Below are 24,675 nucleotides of genomic sequence, written 5' to 3' on the forward strand. Positions count from 1 at the left end.
TATTCACATTGTTATGGAGTGCTCTTCTTAGCTTGGCTTTATAGAAATGTGAAAGGCAGCAATGGCAGGGCCTTTCTTAAGAAGAATTAGTCCCTGGGCAGATTTTTCTCTCTTCTACTTTTCTTTTTTACAGTGCTATAAAATTGCCTGAGGTTTGCCATGAATGTAGAAATAAGTTTTTATTCTCTTCAAGAATATGTGTATGGACTAGCTTTGGGGAATGATTGCCATATCTGTGTAGGTTTGTTTGTTTGTTTCTTAAATTTATCAAATATAATTAGAAATATTTTGTTTAAATGTATTTTGATTGAATTATTTGATTTGCAAAACATGCATTGATTTCATAAAGTGTCAAAGAGTTCAACTCAATAATGTATATACATGTAAAACAAAATCAAACTAGTTATCTTTCGTTTTGAAGAAAAGTATAGAACAATATTATTTAAAATAAATTTTTAAGTACTCTGAAATAGGCATAAACTTGCTATTCTACTTGTATAAATTTATTTTTTATAGTATTGTCACAATTTGGTGAGTAAAATAACTGTATCATTTAATAAGACACCTTTATCTGTGGTATTAGTTAAAGATATTTGCTAAGAGTACAATTCATTACAAAAGTTTTTTTTTTTTAATCTTAATTGATCAAAGTCTTTTCCCTTCTTATGCACTTAAAAGTTATCATTTGTGTTATTTGGGCACAAAAAGATACCTCACTCATTCTTTACTCTGAAATATTTTGAAAAAATTATTTGAATTATATTCTCCTTTATAATAATTGTTAATATAATTTATTTTAGCCATTGAGAATCAGTTTATTTTTCTCTTCAGTGTTACTTATTATTATTCTAATCCCTTCTATGTAATCATAATCTGTGTTTATGCCAATCTCAAAATATAAAAAGGAATGATTTTTGTCAATCACATTTGTGTGTCTTGGGGAAGGAGATATGTTAGCAAAGCAAAGTGAGAGCTTGATCTTTTTCTAGTTTTCTATTTTGAATTTGGAGTATGGTGGACGATATAATAGATACACTCTGTCAATGTAGATATAAAGTATTTCTGTACCATTGTTCAAGTACACATTAGTTTCCCCATCATGTCTAATCATGCATTGCTTCAGTTATTCTTATAATTTCGCTGCATAGGGATGAATGACTTCCCACCAATGAAAACTCTCTATATTAGAATATATATAAAGAGATGTTAATAATAATCTTCTTAAATTAATCTTAAATATTATAGTGTTGTCATCTGTTTCTTAGGCAAGATTTGAATGTGAGGATCTGCACTATCTTTAATGCATTTAACTTTAATCATGGCATTGTTTATAGCTTAGTTGTTTTTAGCGATTATTATTCTCATATTTTTGTGAATTTCTTAAATTGAAAATCCTGATGCAGTGACTAGTTTTCCAATTGAAAATTTCAAATTAGATGCCAAATTGTGGTAACAGTATTTTTAAGGACTTGAACATCCACAAAGTCATATACACTGATTTTATTTTTAAAAAGTCTTTTGGCCACCCCTTACGTTGCCTCACTCTGTTACTCACATACAGTAAGGTCCCATAAAATAAACTGTGTTATGTTGGTATAAGCTTTGCCCATTTTAAAAAATGTGTTCAGAACTGATGAGGACCTGACTTTGATCCAATTTGAATCCTATATTCATGTTCATATCCTATCTTTAAATTCCATACTCTGAATAATTGGATTTCAGGACAAAAGATTAACCAGTTAAAAAATGAAGAACTTTGTCTGTATAATGGCAGGCAGTGTTGGTGTTGATGATGGATGATTTTTCCAATGGTAAATATTTGTTCTGGCTCTACTGCAGTTTAGGATTTAACCTTTAGTTGGCTCCTTTGTTCCTCTTAAAGACGTTGTAAACTAATAATCACTACTAAGAATCAGCTGTCCTTTATAGACCTCCTCTCAATATGATAAAGTACAAAACTTTGTTAGTGAAACATTCTTAGGTGAGTTTTGGGACATTAGTTCTAGAACATATGTATTCTGGTCACTTCTAAAATATGTGTTGGGCCTTGTGAAAATGTATTTAAATGAATTAATTCATGAAGAATAAGTTATCATAACATTTGTTTCAGCACACTTTGCCTGTGTGGTGTACCACAACCAGCTCAACAGCTGATCTGCCAGGAGAACTGCAACAATAAAGACTGTAGGGTTTTAGTTGTTGTTGTTAATACTTTGTCTAACAGTAACAAGGTAAGCCAAGGTTTCTTGGGTGTAGGATCCAAAAGTATTGCTGTTTAGTTGGCACTTGGAAGAGTTTTGGACATTAAGTAGAAAATAAGGTTTGATCCCATGTCAGAGGAAATCCTGAGCTGTGTTTTAATTTGGATGTTTTGGTGTTAAGGAAATGAATTTTGGGGTCCAATGTACAAATTGGCTAATTAAGAGACTTACTGTCAGCTGATTGCCAGGAAATATCAGGATGTCTGAAACAGATAATATAATTCATTTTGAATTGAATTTGCCATCCCAGAGGAAAAATATATTACAAGTTTATTTGTTTTAGCAGTAACTAAAAAGGTGATAATGTTTCAGGAAAAAATTTCATACAGCTATCTAGCAGCCAAATTTCCAGTTTAAAGTATTTAATGTTAAAAACATATTTTGTTCATTACAAAGAAGAATTAGCATAGAAGAAAAAAATACCTCCTATGATGGCATTGTTTTGAAGAAGCTATCAACAGGTTGGAGTTAGTTTCTCAACCAAGACCCTTTTGTGGTTTCCTTTGAAGTGGTAACACAGACTATCAATATCATTGCATTGAAAATGCTACTGGTGGTAAGAAAAACTGCAATAAGTTTGGAAAAAAAAAGCCTAGGGGGTAGTGGATTCTGCCTGCTAACCTCTCTTCCCCAGTTTCATCTTAGAGTTCTCCATAATCTTATCTCATTCAGTCTCACACTTCTTTTAGTAAACAGTTAGACTTTCTTTCACTTTTGGTTATATACATTCTTTGTCCTCAGCCAGTTTTAACTCTTTGTCCTTGGTTATCTAATACATGTTATATAAATGTCCTTTAAAATGTATTTAAAATAATTATTGAGTTATTTTTTAATATTCTGGTATATAGTTAAAATAAAAATAAAAATTATCGTGTTGGAAACAGTGAGAAATGCTTTGATTAGGTGGTCTTAAGAGAGGAAAATAGTATTAAATATTTTTACTGTAAATAGGGTAAACATATGTACTTATGGACAAGCATTGAAAGAGAATATGAAATAAATTCTTCACTATTAAGATGAGGTATTATACAGTAAACGTATTTGAAAATAGAAACTATCTACATATATTTTCAAATATTAAAAATGAAAAAATACATTAACTAATTTAGTGTTAAAAATGTGTTTCAGCCCCCTCTCTAAATTTAGAATAAAATTATGTTATTTATTAGAGAAAAATTTTTAAAAATTATCTTTGTGGAGATCTAACTTAGGCAAACATAAGATTTTTATCTGATGGAAATTTAATAAGATACTTTTATTTTGCTATGGATATTTTAGCGACAATTATGCATTCATAATTCAAGCACATGTGATTTATATTAGAAAAAAATTCTCAAAGATTTCAGAACTACTGATATCTCTGGATATTTGGCAAATTTTTAGTAAAGGGTCTAATTAAATATTTTACTTAGTAATCTTATGTCTCTACTACCCATCTATGGAAAAAATAATAGAGTGCTAGTTTATTTACTAGTTACATTTGAAGAATTACATTTAGCTAACTTCATAATGCCATGTGAGGCTAAACCACTTAAAACAAGCTTTCATTAACGTTACTGTGTATCAATTTTAATGAACAACTAAATTTATATTTATTCTATTAGAAATGGTTGTGAGACCTGTTAATTCTTATAAACTATAATGTCTATGCAATAATAATGCTTCAAGTATTATCAGACAAATGACAGAAATAAATATAACTTTGGTGTGGTCAGTCATCAAATATATAACACTTGTTTGCAGAACTGTACATCTTCTATGCAGGATAAAAAGTAAGAAAAATACAGTCCTTATCTTTACAGAGTTTTCAATCTAATTGAGGGGGAAAGCAAGTAGTCAATAGAGAATAATAATTGATTTTGTACTTCATAATAATATATATTTATTAATTGATTTGTATGTACATGGTCACTTGATATATAAAAAAAATCAGAACAATGAAGAAAGAAAGGAAGCATAGAATATCAGATGGGTCAATATGAATGCAGTGATCAAAATTCTTATTTGAATCTGAGCAGTCTAGCAGAAAGGAGATTTGGTAAACTCTAGGTAGTTATGATTTAAAAAGAAAAGCATATTCATTTCTCAAGTGGCACAGTGTTTTGTCATTATTTTTCTTTTTTTTGCATTGTTTTTATTTGTTTGGCTCTAAATCCTAAAGCAAAGAAACAATGCTAAATGTGACCTTATATTTGAGAGTAATATATAATCAATTATTAAATTTTATAAGATGATAATAACCCACTATCATCCAAATGTGTTCTTAGGAGGTGGGAGACGGAATCAGTCTGTACTTGAAGAGTCAAAAATGTCTTCATGAACTTGGTAGTATTTGAGCAAAACCATGAAGGATGGACTGTCTCTGGGATTAACTAAAGAGGGGAGAGAAGGAAATCCTTTTTTATTTTTATTTATTCATACTCTTTCTACTTCAAAAAATTGGATGTAATTTGTGGCAAAGACACACATATAAATAGGTCGCTAAAATCATATTGAATATGAATACCCATACTATAAAGAAAGAGGAGAAACTTAGACTACGAATATATACTGGAATTGAACATAAATGTATATCCCAATTTCCTAGAAGCAAGGTAAAAAGGATAATGGATTGAATTTCATAATTGTTATTATCAGATAAAGGCAACATATATATCTATATTTTATAAAAAATACACAAAGTTTTTTTTCACACTATAGTACAGAGAAATTTATCATGAGTTGTTTTTAGTTGGAACACCAAGAAAACTATAGGAATCGTGTGATAGTCTTTATGTCATTAGAAGATGCAGAAATATTCTCAAGCATATGATTATGTATTAACCCTCTGTAAAAGCCAAAGACATAATAATAAATGACCACAACTTCTATAGTGTCATTTCAGCAAAGAGGTAACCAAATACAATTCAAGTAAGAATTCACTTATAATAAGGTAGAGCTAAAAACCAATTTAGAGCAATGACAGTTAACTGAGTCCATAGATTTCTTCTCTCAAATACCAGTTGTGTCAACTGAGTTTTAATAAGGGCTGGATGGTAATCAATTTCAGATTGAGTGCTAAAATGATCTCCTGGAGTAGAGATATTGTTTGTCCTTTGGAAAAATAGAAACTTTAGATAGATAACGATACAGTGCAAAGTAGACTGTTCATTATTTTTATTCTACTTTTTCCCTCCAAAATGGTAGGTTGCAATAAAAGCAAGTATTTAGTTATGCCAAAAACATAGAAAACCTGAAAGTAAGCATGTCGGTCAGTGTGAGTGTTCGTTAAAAGAAGTTAGTTTAAAAAACAACAAAAATGTGTTTTAGGTACAGTCATGTAGTATCATTCATTAATTGATTAATTCAGCCATTCATTAATTCTATATAAATTGAGCAATATTAAGTATCAGGCATACTTATTGAGCATATTGTGAAAAACAAGATGGATGTGATCTCTGCTGTCCAGTAGATTAGTAGCTTTTGGGGGATATAGAAAATAAATGAATCATTACAAAAATGATGTCCTTTACATAGATAATGATTTAGTGCAAAGTTAACTTTCTTTATAATTACCTAGTAAGTGCAGTGAGAAGGCAGCTAATCTATTCTACACACTCAGAAAAGGTTTCCCAGAGGAGGTGACATTCAGGTTTCCCTTTCTTATACTTTACTGAAAAAGGCCTCGTTGAGACTCCCCGGGGCTTCGAGATTGTCGATTCCATTGGTCACTTCTCCGTTCTCATCTTATTTCATCTCTCCATAGCACAGGACACAGTTAAGCAGTCCCTTTCGGTCATGCTTGTTCCTTGGCATCACACCAGGGTTTCCTCCTGCCTCACGGTCTGCTCCTTCTCAGCCTCCTTTGCTAGCTCCTCTCTTACCCTGAAATCTACATGTCGAAGTGCTACTAAGCAGAAATTTTGGCTCCCTTTCTTCTCTCTCTACCATAGCTCCCTAGGGGAATTTATGCATGGCTCTAAATGCCATCTGTAGATAAGTGACTTCCAAACTGTATCTTCAGGACTGACTGTTCCTCGGAGCATCAGACTTGTGTACTTCTGCCTACCAACATCTCTAATGACTAATGAATATCTCAAGCTTAATGGCTAAAATATGTTGATTTTCTCAGGTCTGCATATTTCATTGTCTTCCACATCTAGGTTATAATAATACTTGCAACAACAGTAATAACAATCACAGGCACATTCTTTGAGAACTTATATTCCAAAAGCTGTTTGGGCAGTTTGTATAGGTGACATTTTTTTTGGCTCCCCATTGGGGAGTCCAAGGATTACATTATTAAATTCCCACAGTAAGCCTATGAGGTAGAGTTGTTATTTTCCCGATTTTATAAACACAGAAACAAATGAGTAGAGAGGTTAAGTAACTTATTCACAGTCATATGGTCAGTGTTAAGTGGTGGAGCCAGAATTCTAACCCAGACAGTGTTCTCTTGGGCACAGCACTGCACTGATGGCATTGGCACTGCCATCCATCTGGACGATCAAGCAAAACCTCTAAATTTTTTTTCCAATTTGTCTTTCCTTTAGGCTGAACATACAATTCATCAGCTTCTCTTACTGAATTGTTCCAGCATACACCCTGGGTCTGTCTCCTTTCCATTTCCCCCTCTGCCAAACTAAGCCAGTTCTCCTTGAACCTCTTATATTATTTATCTCTTTCACTTTTGCTCCCTACCTGTAATTCATTCTCCACACAGCAAAATCAAATTATCTTTTTAAACCATAAATTATACCAGCTCACTTTTCTGCTTATACCCTCCACTGGCTTCCTGACTGTTGACTGAGAATAAAATCCAAAGTCCTTCCCTGCCCTTTGTCTCACAAAACCCTGCATGAATAGGTATCTGTATCTCTCAGTACCTGTACCTCTTGTACCTGTATCTCTTAGTTTGTCTCAAAATGCTCTTCCTCTCTATGCAAGCCATCTTTTGTTCTTCATACACACCAAACTCATTCCCATTTTAGGGATACCATACTTGCTCTTCCCTCTGCCCCAGATCTTGTGGGGCCAGTTCCTTATTCTCCTGATTTGGTTTAAATGTCTTCTTCTCAGAGAGACTGTCCATGTTCATCCAATCTAAAAAGAGCCACCATGTTACAAGTCATCTACCTTTTAAAATTCTCTCTATTACATTGATCATACCCAATTACTTCCTATTTATATTTGGATGGTTTTTTTTGTTTTATTATTGTCTAGCTCTCTAAAGCCTAAAGTAGTCCCTGGCACATGGTATTCGCTCAGAAAATATTTGTTAAATAAATATAAAGTGGATCTGAAGAGTCACTAGGTGTTGATTTGATGTGGTCATGGAGTGAAGGAGGCCAGGTTTGAGGCAGAGAAAAAGTCTGGGTGAAAGCCAGGGGAAGAGAGAGGCTTGGCATGTTGAAAGAGATGAGCAAAGCCAGCTGGAATGCTTTGAGTAAGGGGTGAGCAGTGTCAAGTAAGGCTGAAAACAGGCAGCAGGCCACACAGTATCTCATTAAAGATTTAGGAATTCTAAGAACAATGAGAAACAATGATAGGGCATTGAGCAGATAAGTGAAATGATTAGATTTGCATTTTAAAAAGTGTGTTGAGTAGGCCTAGACCTTGATCAAAGTTGACATTCTGCTATGGCTACAAAAAAAAACATGGCTTGTGCCTCATTAGGGTGAGATGCTTGGTAAAGTCAGTGAATGAGACAGATATTTCACTCATAGAGGATCAAGGGATAAGCTGGGCACTGCCTAACTCAGGTAAGTATGGGAATCTGTCCTTTATACAAAGAGCAACACAGGGGTTTTGCTGCTTTTCCCTCCTTTTTTTGATAATGGAAAGAATCAAACCATCATTGTGGAGAGGTCTACTGAACTCCTGATTTGAGGAGTGTGAATCAATAGGATCACTATTATTCCAGAGACTGGCCAATAAAAAAAACTGTAATAAATTACTGTATTATGATGTTTTCTTATTTGAGTTTCTGTGTTATTAATATGACCTCATTTAAGCTCTGGGTTGTCCTAAAAAAGAGACTTTTTTTTCAATTCTAAGACAAAGTTGGACATCTGTGGTTTAAGATTTCATTAAGATCAGTGATTTTGAATAAGGCCTAGAACATAGAAGAAACATTTCCCTCATTTCTAGTCAAGGTGTTCTTCTAGGGCCAGAATTGAACAACTTTCAGGCACTCAAAAGGACTGCAACTCACCAATACATGAACAAAAATATATTTTGTTTCCCTTTCAGAGCAGAGGCCATCATCTTAACTCAGCCATTCACTTATTCACTCATTAATTCCACAAACATTTACTATATGCCCACGATTGGTTCCTGGTAGTTGGGGGTCTGTGTTCACAATGTTGAGAAAAGATCAGACCCAATCCTTCCTTTCTGAGCCTCACAGTGAGTAAAAAGATTTCCATTAAACAAATAAACAAAACTATTAGCACAAGTTGTGCTAAGTTGTATTTCCAAAAAGAATACACTGTTAAGAAAAAGAATATTTGTGGTGAAATGTAGACTGAGAACTTTGGAAAGGCCTCTATGTACCTTTCATGCCAGCACAGTTGTAGTTTTTAGTTTTTGTTTTTCTCCATGCATTTACACAGTTAAATATTAAAAGATAGATAAATATTTTGAAATAATTTTAAAAGATGTAAGATAATTAGAAGCAAAAAAAGTCATTTAAACAAGCAGCTGGGGTAAAAATGCAAAAATCCAGACAAACAAGCGGACCACCCACAATCAACCAGGCAAAGGTCTCTGTCAGAATTAAGTGAGCAAAATTGGTTTGTGAAATACAAATACACAGGGAAAGAACCCCAGAGAAGGACTAACTCTTAGCTATTGGATCTATAAATTGAGAGCTAAACAGTAGTACTTTTCAGAGACAATTGAAGGTGTCCTCCCTCACCTGCCTTATAACCCTGAGATGATCTATGCAAAGTAGTAAGTTAGTCCCATTACTGACTTTTTTATTATTATTATTAAACGGAGATATGGGTCCCTTCTTCATCCAGCGTCAGTTTTTCCTTTTTGTTCCAAACAAACAATGAGGGCTTGGAATTTGCTTTTAAGTTTGGTTTGCTTTCAAATGATCCTTTCCTCCCTCTGATGAGTCCTCAATATCAGACCAAGGCAGGACTCCCCCAACTTCACATGACCTAGTGCCGTAGTCCTTGATATCCCACTCACTTTCACTACTTTGCCTTAAACACGTACTGCAATTTCATCTGCCAGGACATCTCATGAGGTCTTTCTTTTTTTCTTTCTAAAGTCTTTCCTTGAACTACTTCATAAACATTCAAATTTTGCACCTTTTCCTTTGTCTTCCTGTTTTTAATTGGCAGAGTTAAAAAAAATTTTTAATTGCTTATATTTGCTTCCTTCCTTCTATTTCTATTGCTACTAACTGTTCACCTTGGGTTAACAGGCCTTCTAGCTGACCTTCCAGCCTCTAGACTCAAATGTATGTGTTATTTCATTCCACACCACAAGCAGGCAAAATACCTTAAAAATACAAAAGAGTATCAGTTTGGTTGTTTTCATTGTTGTTGTTTGTTCTGTTTTGTTTTGTTTTATTTTCCTCTGGTCTACATTTCTAAATGGTTTTCATCAACTCTGGGATCCATTCCAGATTTTTCCTGCCATTCCAGATCTGCTAAAGTATGTTGCTCTTCATCTTAGCAAACTGTATCTTCTGTTCATTTCTGGAAAGTCCCTTCCACCCAATCCAGAATGACTTCTTCACAGCCTACCTGGATCATTTCCAACCACTTACTTGCCACATTTTGCCCAGTCTCCAAGAATCAGCTATCACCCTACCTTCTGCAAAACTAACCCAGGCCAGATTGATCTATCTCTTCTTTCTGCTTCCATAACTTTCACTTTGGCATGCAGAATGCATCTATTAACTGCTTAATATGGTAGCTGCCTTGCAACCCAAACTAGAAAAAAACACTATGTTATCTGGTTTTCCAGTTTCCTTAAGACGAGTAGAGTACTCTGCATATATAATTCAAAAGCTATTAATATTCACTGTGTCCTCTTCTCAGGATATACATGTCTTAGGATACAGAGCAGGTGGAAATAGTGGTTGCTGCTGGAGGATGTGGATAGTAAAGAGTACTAACCATGTCCATACACAGGCCTCATGCCTAGTCCCACGTAAATGAGGTTAGATCTTGTTAATGGTAGCAATACTTTGCCCCCAGTAGCAGTGGCAAGAAAAGCCCCTGGATCCTCTGGAGAAACACCCTGTGTACTGGAACGGTAACACATGAAAGCTGTAATTTATTTTAAACTGATTAGTGATTTCTGCATTTACCATATATTTAATATTTACAGTATTCTGTTTCCTGCTTAGCATGGGGTAAGTGAAAAGATTGGTGCTCCTGAGCAATAGATAAACTTAAAAACAGTGTTAAGGGATTCCCTGGTGGCGCAGTGGTTGAGAGTCCGTCTGCCGATGCAGGGGACATGGGTTCGTGCCCCGGTCCGGGAAGATCCCACATGCTGCGGAGCGGCTGGGCCCGTGAGCCATGGCCGCTGAGCCTGCGCGTCTGGAGCCTGTGCTCCGCAACGGGAGAGGCCACAACAGTGAGAGGCCCGCGTACCGCAAAACAAAAACAAAAACAAAACTGTTAAAACACCACTCTTTGAGTTAAAATATATACAATATGGCAGAAAGGATAACTGTTGACTTTATATGTGTAATGGGCTATGAAATCTATAAATTTTTTGAACTCAGCTTAGGGTTGCTCCTTTGTAAAGACAAAGGGAAACAAAAGGAAAAATTTTTTGTAATTTCTTTAACTTTGTCTTTTGATACTTTACCTATCTTGAATAGCATTACAGGTGCTCAACTATTGCCATGAACAGACAGTAGTTGGGGTGAGAGATCTTAAACTGACTGTTGATTACCCACATTCCAACCCATTTTTTTCTGATAGTGCAGTTAGGACCATAGGTTTAAATATTATTCTTCGAAATTTTTTCCATATATGAGACAAGTTATATTTCATAACTGATTCATATATCAGTAAAGTCACCATTTAGAAACCTTTCTAAAGAGCTGAGACATATCCCTGCGATGAGACAGATCCAAGAGAAATATTAATTTCTGTTCTGGTATGTGCTAGCTTCCTGTATTTGACCTTTGCAAAACAGCACCTTTTCTAGAAAAGTCAGTTCTCATAGAGAATATACAACACACTCAAATAGAAATAAGTTTTAAAAAGGATTTTTGTGTTAGTATCATCATAATTAGGAATAGTTTTTCTGACAGAAAATAGGTAACTATTCTTAATGTTATTTAATTGTGCTAGAGTTGTTTTTTTTCATTTTGTATGAAAATAAGCTTTAACAAATATTCATTATTCATTTTTAACATAAATAAAAACAGTGCTCCACTACATAGTGTTTTCCCTTGAAACATATCATAACGTTATCTGTTTAAACTCATAAGAAATTTGTTTTTCAGAGTGTATGTTCGACCCTTCTGTTTTAGAGCCAATGTGTAATATTTACCAAAGCAGATTTTTTTTAGTCTACAGTTTATATTTAGGTTAATTTTCTAGAAGAACATGTTTAGAGGAACCACAGCAACCCTATATAACTGTTCCCTAATTACAAGCAACTCTGCTTTGAAATGAGTAGTATCTACATACTTCCTTAGGAATACTTCACCGTAAGTTATATAATCTTGATATTTAGAAAGGTTATTAACTACATATTAAATAAACACCTATTTTTACCCTTCCATTTTCTAGAAAGTATTTGTGGCAGCTTATCAGAGTATATACAATAAAATTATGGTTATATATAAATAATGAATCGGGTTTATAGAAAATAGAAGACATGGAAAAGGGGAAAAAACATAGTCTCAAAACATTTTCAGAGTTGAAGATTTGGGCTCTGAGCTGGGACTCTACCAAGTTTCATTTATGTTTAACTGTGAAACATGACAATTCTTCAGAGAAATCAAAGATATTCCAGGCATTGAGTTTTTCAAAAAAAGCTCCTCATGTGTTATTTCATGTTCAAAGGACAGTTTTACAAATAGAATTCTATGATGAAAATGCTTAGAAATAAACAGCCAAAACCCTGTAATTTAAGCTTAATTATGCAATTTTTTCTTTTTTTTTTGCCGTACGTGGGCCTCTCACTATTGTGGCCTCTCCTGTTACGGAGCACAGTCTCCGGACGCGCAGGCTCAGCGGCCATGGCTCACGGGCCCCGCTGCTCCGTGGCATGTGGGATCTTCCCGGACCGGGGCAGGAAGCCATGTCCCCTGCGTCGGCAGGCGGACTCTCAACAACTGCGCCACCAGGGAAGCCCCTATACACCATATTTTGATGTGCTCTGTTTACCTACAATCATCTACCCCATAGGGTACCTATTCTCCACCTGTTGCTAGAGTCCAGCAAAATAAATCTTTCAGATAAAGAGCAGGTGGGGGCAGGAGATGTTGAAAATAAAGCATGTAGAGGGACGGATTTTTAAGCTATGTACACATTCTGTAAGTAAGTTTTCTAATTGGATATTTGTTTTGTATGAGAAAACTACTAGTTATCTTATTTTGCTGACCCATTATTTTTATAGGCAAACAGAATCAGAGAGTTTGGATTAGAAAAAAACAAAAGCCTCTCTGTGGCTGGCCCAGTTCATCTGCTATTCTTAAGAGGAAAGGATAATACACTTAGTTTTTTGTTTTTTTTTTTTAAATGGTATCATATGATCAAGAACCCAAATTTGTTTCTATTATTCTCTTAAAAAGATCAACTTGCTATATTATCTTTTTTTCTTTTTTCAGTCCTCGTTGCTCCAGTCTTTACATAGAAGTAAAAAATCTGCTCTTTTTCTGAAGTAGAATTAAAATTGGGTAACTACAATTTAATGTCATGTCAGTTAACTGTACATGATTTCTATATGACTCAGTAGGTGTCAATGGAAATTCTTGATTGTATTAAACTGAGTAAACCCTAATTAAAAATATCTTCACATTATTTTGAAGTTGTATATATACATGTACTTTTTCAGGTTAAAAAAATGATCTGTTAGTCTAGTTTTGAATCTTGCAAAGGTTATGGAGTTATTCTCCTAAATGTTCCTTTTGTAAAACTCCCTATCTAGCACTTACTGCTTCTAGCCCAGCTGCCCAAAAGAATTATAATGCAATTGATATATGTAATTTTAAATTTTAGAGTAGCCACACTAAAGGAAAGAAACAAATAAAATTAATTTAAAAAATTTTATTTCATTCAACTTAATATTTTATTCAACCAAAATATAATCATTTCTAGATTGAATCAACATGAAATTCTTAATGGACATTATGTATTTTTTCTGTTTTGCAATAAGGTGTATATTTTAAACTTACAGAATGTCTCAATTCATATGCTTATTTCCAACAGATAAAGTAAAATGTAGTTCTACCAAAATAATACAGTTGAGTTTAACAGAAAACAGCATTTGACGCTGCTTTGTTTTTAAAATTAAACAAAAATTTTAAATGTAGTTCTATAACACAAAGCACATTTTAAGTGCTCAATAGTTGCATGTGGATAGTGGCTACCATACTGGGCACCATTTATTCTAGACCTGGGTTCCCCAAACCCGGGTCGCAGACCAGTAGTGGTCCTCAGCCTGTTAGGAACCAGGCGGCAGAGCAGGAGGTGAGCAGCGGGCTGAGGGAAGCTTCATCTGGCGCTGCCCATCACTCCCCATCGCTCACATTACTGCCTGAACCATCCCCCATCCCCACAAAACCGGCCCCTGGTGCCAAAAATGTTGGGGACCGCTGCTCTAGACTGTTGTTTCTTAACTTTTTTGATTATACTCACCTGTTGGGATACACTTTTGAAGTAAGAACCCTCAGTTCATGAATATATTTGTAAATTATATACATATATTATGGTACTAATATATTATCTATATTATAAAAATACATAGAAAACAGAAGTTTTAAAGATGAAATATCATTTTAAAACAATGGTTATTTTATCTTACTCATTTTTTTAACATCTTTATTGGATTATAATTGCTTTACAATGGCATTAGTTTCTGCTTTATAACAAATTGAATCAGCTATACATATATCCCCATATCTCCTCCCTCTTGCATCTCCCTCCCTATTCCACCCCTCTAGGTGGTCACAAAGCACTGAGCTGATCTCCCTGTGCAATGTGGCTGCTTCCCACTAGCTACCTATTTTACATTTGGTACTGTATATATGTCCATGCCACTCTCTCACTTCATCCCAGCTTACCCTCACCTCACACCAGTCAGAATGGCCATCAAAAAATACACAAACAATAAATGCTGGAGAGGGTGTGGAGAGAAGGGAACCCTCTTGCCCTGTTGGTGGGAATGTAAATTGATACAGTCACTATGGAGAACAGTATGGAGGTTCCTTAAAAAACTAAAAATAGAACTATCTTACTCATTTTTAAGCACATTTAAAGCCATGTGCTTTAAAAGCATTGCTCTGTTTAAGATATTAGTTTCATGTTTTGTCATCCAGATATTCAGAAGACTGTTTCTAAGATCAGTCTAATGTTTAGTTTTAATGGCAGTTAGGGTTGAAAAAGATGATTCACAAAGACACCAAAGTACATTTAAGGAGCAGTTCATTACTAATCATAGTATATTTAAATCCATATAATGTCTTGATAGTTCTGAAGGCTGAATTCTTGTTAGATAGGATTAGACTGTCATGGTTTCTGCCTTGGAATGTAGTTGGCTACAAGCTCACTCTTAACAGAAAAATAAAAGTGTCATTTTGTGTCTTATTGGTACTTGTAACACCTTCAATCTGTGGGTTTATTGCAGGAATCCTTTGAAGCCACTTGCCCCCCCCCCCCCGCCGTGAGTGCTAGTTTTGTTAAAATTAGATAACATAAACAATAAATCTACCTAACTGGGCTCATGTAATGTGCAGTATGCCTTAGAACAATGAAATTAACAAGGACATAAAAGGCTGCTAGGCAATGTCCTCCCTGCCCTCAGGAGTTGTCATGCACTGTATATGACATGTGTATGTGACATGTGCACATAAATGGTGTGTTTGATTTACATACCCAAGGAAGGCTTCAGTGTCATTTTATATATTAGAAAAGTTAGATTTCTTTTTTTCTTCATGGTAGATAAATATAAATATATGTTTTGCTATTTTCTTCTTCCACTCCTTTGAATCACATCATGACTCCCTTGGGAAAGCACTTACCATTATGAAGACTACTGATCTAAGTTTAAATGTTCCTTATCATAAGGAGTATGATTCAGTGACATTATGTACAGATATTATGATTTGAGGATTTTTCTCATTGATCATTGGTAGTAGTTTCAATATATCAAATATAAGTAACTAGAAATATCTTTCATTGTCTAACATTGAACACCATGATATTATTAAAGCAGGCTAGAAATTTTATATGGGCTCTTTCAACTTTGTGAAAGTTGAAGGAACTCCATCCAACATCTCACAGCCTAAAGTGGGCCCAAAAATCCACTTAATCCTCCTCAAACTGTTCCCAGGAGAAGAGCACAGAAAACTGTGCCAGCCAATGAACAAATGCAAGAGTGGAGGAATTAAGATCTCTATTTTTAAAATATTCCTCATATCACTCACTTCATAAGAATTCAAATTAGGCTTTATTACATTTCAGATTATGATACTCTGCTAAAAGGGATTGAGAAAGCTTTTTAGCAAAAAAAAAAAAACTTTTTTAAAGGATGTTTTAAAGTGTTGGAAGTATGATTTTCATTTATTTTTCACTTATTTGCAAATGCCATTATGATAATGAGCACTTACAAAGATCCTTTTTCATATTTCATGGTGGGAAAAAACATAAGCATATATCATTTTTCAAAACTTTCAACTTGATTGTGTTTTGTATATCCTTTGCTTGGCTTGCTATATTTGTAGTGGCTAATATCAGTAAAATGTATTCTATTATTTAATATTTTCCTTTCTTTCCTATTTCCCCCAAATATAAGGCCTTTTATTAGTCAAAAAATAATTGGTGTTTATACCCTGCTCTCCAAACTCAAGAACTTTCTGGCCAAATTTGTTGGATGCTCATCTCCATGTAACATGATCTTTGCCTACATGGTGCTTGATATGCTCTTTTCCACTAATGAGAAGTAGATCTAAGAGGATTAGATCAAAGGAATGATAAAATTGAAATCACCATATGCTTCCTTTTGATTATTCAAATTATCAAATTATTTGATTGGTCCTATTATTTCAGATTCTAAAATACTTGAGGTTTCCCAGGTGAAATATTACTCATCTTCTGCTCTAAGATATTTTCTCTCAGATAGCTAAGAAGGAGCCTAATCCTAAATTGTGATTTTGGTTCATATTGTAGAGCAAATTACAGTGCATTTTGAGTCAAGGCTCTGATGGAAATAGGCAAGGTTAAGCCACCTCACTGAAAATGGACACTCATCTCCTACTTTTCTTATGTAGTTGCACCCATGAGACATACTTATTCAAGAAGCTGACACATTTATGCAATTTAATTCCAGAGTGCTTTTTATAACAAAGAGTACATTGACTATTGACTCTGTGTGTGTGTGTTTAAATAGGAGGATGTTTCTCTATTAGTCAGAATAGGCTAAGTTTTGCTGCAGCAATAAAAACAAAATATCCGTGGCTTAATATGACAAACTATTTTTTTCTTACTCACTCAAATTCTTTTGGAGATACAGGCAACTCTGTTGATCGTCTGTCCTCTGTGTGACATTTCTATAACTCAGATTGTCTTGATCTTGACCTGTGTCTCTGCCATCGCAATACATGGCCTCCTTGTTTCCTGAGGCAGAGGAAGATCACAGAATTTCACATAGCTTTTCATTGCCTCAGTTCAAAGTAACTGATGGCGTTGGCCACAACAAGTGATATGCCTCCAACTAACTGCAAGAGGGCCAGTACACATAGGGAAGCAATAGAACATGTTATTACTGCAAGAGTACACATAGGGAAGCAATAGAACATGTTATTACTATTTCAGCCATGATGCTTTAGTCATTTAAGGCAACACTTAAACATTGTGTGTCTGATTTCTCAGAGATTCATTCTAAGGTTCTGTCTGAATACTTTTCCTTAAAAAGCCAGTTTGCAGTGTTTTGAAAATAAGGGCTTCTGGTGAAGATATTGATAATGATTAATTCATTTGAAAAACAATAATTAAACGGTTAATTTATCCTAAGCTAGATATTGGGGATACAAAGAAGAGTGAAACATAATCTTTCTGCTCTTAAGAAGCTTACTGATTTGTGAAAAAGATACTTAAACGTATACATTTTGAGTTCTCTCACTTATTCAACAAGTATTTATTTATCACCAGTTAGGTGCCAGGTCCTATAATAGGAATCAGGACAAAGTTTCTGGTTCATAGTGATTATATTCTACATGAGGGTAAAGAGAGTGTATAAGAAATCTAATAAAAACAAAAAAAGTTATATCAGAGAGTAGTAAGTACTGCAAGGAAGAGTAAAACATTATGATGCTCAGAGATGAAGCTAAAAAATCTACTTTAGATTAGGTGATCAGAAAAGACTGCCCAAGGTGGGGCCCTTCCTGCTGAGACCTGAGGAGCCAACCATTCCAAGATGGAGGGACACAGCATTATGGGGAAAGACCAGGAGGGACCAAGTTTCTTAAATTGTGATTAGTTAGACTAGAGAAAACAGACCAGTGGCGCTACAGCACAACATATCAGGAGTAGTGTGATAGGGATTGAATCTGGAGAGGGAGGCAAAATGTAGATTACATAGGGTCTGTATAATGAGATGAGCATTCTAGTGAAGCAATGTAAATAAGCTTATGCTATTTAGGGGCACCAAATTGGACCTATTATCTTACAGCAGGGCAGGGATCAATGAGAAAAACTGCTTGGGGAGAAAGGGTGCCTGAGCTGGATTTTAAAGAATGAATATGAATCAGCTGGCCCAGAACAGTTGAGGGTCAGCACATGCAGGGAATGTTAAGCTGTACATTATTATTAGAGCTGAAAATGAGAGGAAGGGAATTGTAAATATATATCTGACTGTGCCGAGAATTTGTAGGCATGGACAGCAAAGGGAAAGCACCTTAAGCCATTTTATTTTTGTGGACCCCACAAAAAATATCAGAAAAAATTGTACCATTTCTCACATTAACATTTTGCTTATCTAAAGAAAACAAAATTAAAGGACGTTTTATAGTTTTCATAATCGTGAGTTCGCTAAAATCATTCCTATGATTGAAGCTTCTTCATTATATGTATATATAATGGCATGATTTGTGTTGCTGTCATGTTATGTAGACACTTATTTAAACACGTTAATTTTGACATTGCAGATTTCTTTCTGTAGTGTGAATTCTGTCATGTTTTTCAGGACTTCAACTATTTTAAAGGCCCTTCAAAAGCTTAGGAGATTTAAAAACCTAGGCTGAGGGTATATGTCCAGAAGTAGGGATCTCTTTCTATGTGATAAAGACAGGTAATTCCAGGTAGTAAGAGTCCTTCAACATTCATCCAACTAATATTCACAGTCTACTCTACCACGCTAGATGCTGTTTTAGGTACTGGGGACACAACAGCAAACAAGAGAAAAAATTCTCTTCCTTGTGCCTCATATTCAAATGAGAAGAGAAAAGCAATAAACAAAATAAATAAGTAAAATACAGAGTATGTTATGATAGTGATAGGTGCTGAGGAGAAAAACACATCATAGAAGGTAGATGGTAAATTTGCAAAAGGAGTAGTGAATTTTAATAGGGTGGCCAGAGAAGGCTTTGAATAAAGACCTGACTGAGAGTCTGTACCAATAGATATCTGGAGAAGAGGGTTTTAAGCAGAGGGAAAAGCAAAAAGCAAAGGAACTGAGCTGAGAGAGGGACTATGTGTATTCAAGAAACAGCAACTCAGCCTACAGATAAGTCAGATAGGCCCTGGGGACTCTGCAGATGATGCAGAGTTGCCTTTGGAGGGAATGTGGCTTCTTTTTTTTCTTTCCCTGAGTAATATGGAAAGGCTTTGAATGGTTTTGAGCAGTAATACCATGACCTGAATTACTTTTTAACTGTGATCTTTTGGCTTCTGTGTTGAGAATAGGTTGGAGGCGAGCAAGAGTGTATGAAGGGCGATTAGGTGGGAGGCTACCATGATTATCCAGGCAAAATGATGGTAGCTCAGACCAAAGTGGTAAGTGTAGAGGTGGTAGAAGTGGCTGGATTCTGAGTGTTTTGAAGATAGAGCTGATAGGATTTGAAGGATGGACTTACAAAGTCAAGAATGGTTCTAAAGTTTTTGTCCTTAGCCACTGCAAGAGGGAGCTTCCATATCCTGAGAAGAGGATGGCGGGAGGAACAACTTTGCAGTGGTGAGGCAGGAGCTCAGGTCTGGATATCAAATTGGAAATGCCTATTAGGTATTAAAGTGGAGGTTTCTACTTGGTAATTGGATATGCAAGTCTGGAGTTTAGGGGAGAGGTCCAGCGAGAAAGAAAAACTGCGAAAATTAGTGGTTTTTCATAATCCAAATAATCATGACTTTCGGGGTTTGGATTCTTTTGTAGGGTTTACCTGATTTGTTTCCTCAAATCTGTTTCATTCAGATTTTTATGTTTTTCTTCTGCCCTCTTGTATTCTAACAGTTAACATGCAGCCCATCTTATTTAATACTTGGCCTCGAGCATAGTCGTATATCTAACGGTCTTAAACATCATCTGTGATGTTTTCTTCTTATCTACAGCAAATAGGTAATTGATCCCAAGATGCCCTGCTGAGTGGCCATAATATTACTTTCAAGATGAGTTTTATCAGGTTATAGAATAACTGGAGTTGGGGTTTGTACATATATGTATTATATATGTGAATGTGTACATATATATAATATGTATGTATGCATGTATATGAGTATATATATTCAATCAGTTTATCAATATGTTTCCATGTGTTTAGCCTATGTTTTTATTTTACTTGGACTTATCTGAGCATGTTAAAGAGATACCTATTTAATATAGTAAGCTATGCATACAGCCCAACCTGTCCCATCAAGATTTATAATTCTCTAATTTCATAGGTCAGTTAATAGGATTCCCATTCAGCTCCCAGGCTGTCATAACTTGTGACATTCAAGTATATGTTTCAGTATGGTTTTAGCCAAGGGAAGTCATGTAGCCAGTGAAGCAGAGAGAGGAAAGAAGATTGCCATACTTGAATCTGTACCATCAAAATGACAAAATGGGTCTATCTGTAATAAACAAGAAGTTAGTGCTTGATATGCCAACAGCGTCAACTGTAATGCACAACAGGCAAGTTATTTATGAAGTGAGCCTCTTGAAAATATATAGCTCTTATAATATGAATCTCATTTCTATGTTCCTTCCAACAATATAGTGTGGCATTATCCATCTATTTAGAACACATGGTTGCTTTATTATTTTTTAAAAAAATATGATGACACCATAGAGCTAGGAAATATCGAAGAAATTCAATCATGTAACAAATGGAACCCAACTATTTTTAAAAATATGTTGTGATATTTAGCTTTTTTAAAATTTAGGAGAAAATAAAATATAATTTTCTAGAACACAAAGCAGGCTGTGCTAGTGTTAGGCATGTAGTATTTACCAAAAGGGGAGAGGCTTCTCAATAAAAGATCTGTTTAGTTTGCAACTGATAGTCAATAAAATTTTCTTTCTGGAGTGATCATTTAAATTTGCAACAGTAAAACTTAGGCCCAAATGTTTTCGTTGGGAACACATTTGATTGTCAATAATCTAAGTCAGTGGGTTATTCATTTTAATAGAGATGTAGTATATATTGAACAATATACATGTTATTATTATATGCAATTAATATAGATAATAATATAGTCAATATCGCATGTACACACACACATTCTTTTATCTATGTCTTCTCTATCTCCAAAATGATTTAAAACAGCATTTGGCTACCACAGATACATAAAAAATTTTTAATATTGAATTACAGTCATGAGTCACAATCCAAGAATACTAGATGTTTCCTTCCGGGAAGAAAAAAAGAAGTGGTCATCTGTCTTTCTCACCTTGAAAATGAGAAACTTAGAATTGGAGAATGAATATAGCTCCATAGACTAAAGGACGTTAGAAAAATAATAGATTTACATATCACTGACATTTATGAATTGTTTTCACAGTTCTTTTTTCATTTGATCCTCATAAGATCTCTGTAAAGTTGGCAAGGCACGTATTAATAATTCCAGTTTGTATGTGGGACGTGTGAGGCTCAGTGATGTGAGTAAGGATGGCACTACTGATAGGTTTGCATGCCAGAGCTGGAACTTGCAACCAGGTATCCTCACTCAGGATAAAACGTAAATTCAAAATGGTTAAGATAAATCTGTAATATAAATCTACAGCATCATGACTATAGGGGATATTAAAGACACTAGAATGTTTTGAAGTACAGTCCTAACTTTATAATGCCTAATATATCGTCTCAACCATTATGACAATTCTATAATGACGTGAGTCCTATAACGTTATTGTAAGTAAGACATATATTGGAATTTTGAAGTGTTATTCATACTATGAAGTTAACTATTCTTCGAGGTTACCACCACATTACTACAACTGCTGTTTCTATTATTACTACAACTAATACTATAGTAGTAATAATCATAATACCAGTTAAAACAATATTAATGATAGTTTATTCATTTATAGACCTTACTGTATATACAAGTTGGAGGATTTTATAAATTTATTTTTTAAAGAAAAAAGTATAAAGTCCTGACAACATATTCTCACCGATGGAACAATATAAACTTGGGGAAATAATTGTGGTTTCATGGAATTTTCTTTAGCAACTTCTTCCAGGCAATTTAAATTTAACTGACTTTGTTAATTTCATATTTTAATGTGGTATTATGATTCATGAAAGAACTTTCTAGACTTTTGAGACTCTATTACTGAAAAAGAAAAGTTTTCAGACCCCTATTACTATGCCTGTGTCATAATTTTTCTATTCAGACAGTGTGGTACAATCCATTAGTGGCATCAAAAGTTAGAACAATATAGCATTTTCTATAACTTCAAGTTAAAATGAGCATTTCTGGTTGGGATTTTTTTCTAAGGCTGTCAACAAAATGATAATGCTCACATGGGGAAGTGGATCTAGAATATATAATTACTTGCTAAATTGATCTCAAGGCCCCTATATTGATCTACTAGGTAACACGGTAGTCATTTTTGAAAATCACTGTAATATGTGTTACGAAAATCATCTGAAATATACTTACATAATAGATGTTAATATCTCCTTTGGAACTTTTGCATCCCTTTTACATGTTAACACAATGGACTAAATAATTCTAAAATTGTACGCTGAGGAAACAGTTTTGTTCTTTTTCCCCAAACTATGCATGAAAATGACAAGAAATAGGAAATTAAGCGTACTCCATTTTCATTCTTAATTCTCCTCCTTGCCTTCAAGACAAAAATGAGGGTTTTTTTAAGTTCTTAATGCATATAAAATTAAATAAAACCATACATATACTTTAGGGTAACATTTCTATTAACATTTGAATGTGTTTATCTATATTTAAATGTGCTCGTCATAGAAACTATAGAATAAAGGAAAATCTGCTTTAGGACAGTAAACATAGACAAGTCCCCCTTCTTTATGAGACAACCTGAATTTTAAAAGAATGTCTGCTGTAAACGTATCTGAAGACTCTGAAAAGCCTTTTGTTCCATAATGATATTCATTAATGTACAATATGTTGAGCAAAAGGAATAGCTGTCACCTGAGGTAGACGCTGAGTATGTGAGTCTTAGCATGGAAGTGCAAACTCAGTGACACACTGAACATTCAAATTCAAATGTACTGTATGTTCTCATTTGTATCCGTATATTAAAGTGCTAATTAACTCTTTCTACTGCAGAGTATTTAGCATATTTAGTAGTATGCATTTATGTTATTTTTCTTTTTAACTGTGGTAAATCAAAAATAAGTAAATAAATAAAACAATAACTAGCCAAAATGTATGTGTGTGGCTATTAGGTTCTGTGCAGAGGAGGTCGGTGGGAAGGGGTGGAGATTATGCAACTCTAGGCAATGGGTAATCCTGAAATTTTTATATAATTTCAAGTCATTAAATAATCAAATTGTATTTTTGAAGGAGCTTTATTGAGGTATAATCGATATTCTAAAAACTGGGCATATTTAATGTAGATAATTCATTGAGTTTGGACATATGCATGTACCCACAAAACCATCACCACAACCAAGGTATCAGTCAAAGTATCAAGCCATCACCTCCAAAAGTTTCCTTGTCTCTCCTTATTGTTTGTGGTAAGAACTCTTAATATAAGACTCTCCTCTTAAAAATTTTTTAACTGCATAATATACTACTGTTGACTATAGACACTACACTGTACCACAGATATCTAAAACTAATTCATCTTGCATAAGTGAAACTTTATACCAATTGAAACAACTCCCCATCCTCCTCTTCCCCCAGTCCCTGGTGGTACTATTCTGTTCTCTGTTTCTGAGTTTGTCTCTTTTAGGCATTTCATATAAATGGAATCATATAGTAGTTGTTCTTCTGTGATTGATTTATTTCACTTGACATAATGTCCTCCAGGTTCATCAGTATTGTCATAAATGATAGGATTTATTTTCTTTTTTAAGGCTGAATAATATTCCATTAAATATATATACCACATTTTCTTGTTGTTTTTTTTTTTTTGCGGTACACGGGCCTCTCACTGTGGTGGCCTCTCCTGTTGCGGAGCACAGGCTCCGGATGCGCAGGCTCAGCGGCCATGGCTCATGGGCCCAGGCGCTTCGCAGCATGTGGGATCTTCCCGGACCGGGGCACGAAGCCGTGGCCCCTGCATCGGCAGACGGACTCTCAACCACTGCGCCACCAGGGAAGCCTGTATACCACATTTTCTTTATCTATTTACCTGTTGATGGACATCTGGTGGCTTCCATAACTTGGCTGTTGTGAATAGTGCTTCACTGAAACTTGTGTTTTTGAAATTTTACAAATGGCACACTTACAGTTGAAAAAAAAACTAGTCTTACTTTGATTGGACAGAATAGGAAATAGTGCTGTGCAGGTAAGTGACAAGAAGTAATGGAAGAACTGAGTCTAGAACCAGATTTTTTGATCCCCAAGTCAAGGCTTGTTCTTTTACATTGTGCCTGGTTAACCTGAGAATTTTGTTTAGTGTGAACAGTTGAAATTGCATACCACCTGGTCAACTTGCTATTTTGACAAGGAAAAATTGATAACCGGCTATATAAGAACGTTTTATTTGTATCAGTTTTAACATCAGATTTGGCCAAATTTGTAGCCTTGTAAATAAGTATGACCCCCTAATTTTGGATAATTTACATTTAGCATATTTGGGATACTTTAAGTGTATCAGATTTTGT

At 34.6% G+C, this 24,675-nt stretch overlaps 1 protein-coding gene across 6 annotated transcripts in view; it reads left to right on the forward strand.

Annotated features, from left to right (window-relative positions):
* NLGN1 (neuroligin 1) overlaps positions 1 to 24,675 on the forward strand; it is a 705,168-nt gene that overhangs the window by 224,052 nt on the left and 456,441 nt on the right. The window lies entirely within an intron of this gene.

The sequence above is a fragment of the Lagenorhynchus albirostris genome, chromosome 5 (assembly GCF_949774975.1).
Source record: "Lagenorhynchus albirostris chromosome 5, mLagAlb1.1, whole genome shotgun sequence".
NCBI lineage: Eukaryota > Metazoa > Chordata > Mammalia > Artiodactyla > Delphinidae > Lagenorhynchus > Lagenorhynchus albirostris.